This window comes from Clytia hemisphaerica, unplaced genomic scaffold (assembly GCF_902728285.1).
Source record: "Clytia hemisphaerica strain Z4C2 unplaced genomic scaffold, Clytia hemisphaerica genome assembly, whole genome shotgun sequence".
Taxonomy (NCBI): domain Eukaryota; kingdom Metazoa; phylum Cnidaria; class Hydrozoa; order Leptothecata; family Clytiidae; genus Clytia; species Clytia hemisphaerica.
In genome coordinates this window covers 2733815-2735844 of record NW_027103917.1, presented here as the reverse complement: position 1 = coordinate 2735844, position 2030 = coordinate 2733815, and positions in this window count along the sequence as shown.

Below are 2030 nucleotides of genomic sequence, written 5' to 3'. Positions count from 1 at the left end.
CACTGTGAAAATTTCTCCGATCTTGTTCAAATTTACACAGGAATTGTTTTTTTTTGTATCCTTTACTGAATTCTCATAGTGATATATTTGTAAAAAATCTGTGTCGGGTTTGAAAAATCAAAAGGAACGGTCGCCAGCCGTGATGAAATTACGACAAAGTCCAAACCACCACAGCCATAATACTGTGAAAATTTCTCCATTCGTGTTCAAATTTACACAGGAATTGTGTTTTAATATCCTTTATTGAATTCTCATAGTGATATGTTTGTAAAATATCTGTGTCGGGTTTGAAAAATCAAAAGGAACGGTCGCCCAGTCAAAAAATGATGAATACAAAACAGGATTATTTTCAGCCACACACATAACAAAAACTGCTCAGATCGTTTTCAAATTTGCACTGTAATGTTGTAATTCTAGTATTCTCTTTCGAATTCCAATGGATGTGTGATTGAAAGTTTCATTCCATTGTCAAGTTACAGAGTTTATGGTTTTTTTTGTGCGTCCATAAAAATAGAGAAGTTAGCCATATGCAAGATTTAAGCACTCGAGCAGCTGACGATTCATGGCCAAAATTTCTCCAAAGTCTTTCCACATTGTTAGACCAGTATGCATCAAACTTCTCATAAATCATGTCCAAAACATCATGAATAATGATGAAAATGATCACTATCTTTCACTGAGATTTGCAGCTAAGCCCACTTTCGGCAGCCATCTTTTTCTAAATACTTTCACAATATTATCGAAATCCAGATAATCGGTTTTAATAAATCGGAATAGATCATCGGATTAGATAAACAAAAAAAAATGTCTTGACCGTCGTTGTTGTCGGAAGAGTAAATTAAAGGCTCCTAGGCCGGAGCAATTAGGATGTGAGTAAAAATTCAGTAAAAATTAATTTTTTTTTAGGGACACGTTTAGCAAAGTCAAAATCTTTTAGGAATCATCTGTTATGTTCATCAAGTTTACAGGTTTTCCATGATTTTCCACCTTTTTGTTGAATTTTGAATAATTAAAGATTTAATCTTGCTAATGGAACCATGGCAAGAATAACCAAAGCTTCTTCGAGAAAGTCTTTTCCCGTATTTGCTATTAACAAATGCTGTTGTGGACATTTTAGGCTTAGCTAGAAGGTATTCAAATATTTTTGATTGAAACAAATAATTTTCCATGTAAGCCTTTTTAAGAGCGTTATCCATCGATTAGTTATCGATTAGATTTGTTAAATAGTTTGACACCAGTGGCACTGTCTCTGGAAAGACTTAGGGGCAACTTGAGACCCCTATTATTGAATGCTTGTGAGCTAACCACTGCGCCACAACTGGCTTAAATTTAAGCTAATTGTTAAATGATCTATTCTGTCGTGCTTTAGTTTTATATAATCACAATATATTCAAATTAGAAATGTTTCTGAAAGGGTTTCTGATTGGATTATGTTCAGAAACAGGAAGTTTATGAATAGTGGAATAATAGTAAGATAGAGAGAAATGTTCTTACGTTGACAGGCGATTGTCGGATAATGACCAGTTGGTAGGAGATGCGATAAACGAAAAGCAGCGGTAGCAGCGATTTTACGTAACAATGTTTGAATCAAACAGAAACCCCTTTTACGATGTTGTTAACGAATCAAATTTTTCCACTAGTGTTGGATTGATAGGAATAATGGGATAATGGTCAAAGCAAAGAGAGAGATGCTCTTACGTTGACAGGTGACCATTAATAGGTAATACAACCCGGGGTGGCACTCGATTTCGAAACAAAGGTATGTGCCGCGCAAAAACTGCCTTTCAAAATCGCACCCTTACAGTGCAGTTTGAGATGGTTGAAAAGGTACCCTTTCAGTGCATTTTGTCTGGATTTACCCAACCCTTTTAGTGTATTATATGTTTCTTAACTGTTTTTCTCAAATAAAACGGGTGAATATTTAATTTTAAAGTTATAAGCCTTGCTGTGAAAAAAAATTAGGGAAATAACTTACCTGCAGTCAAACAAGTGTTATCATTTAATATTGGCTGAAAACTGGTTAACAATAT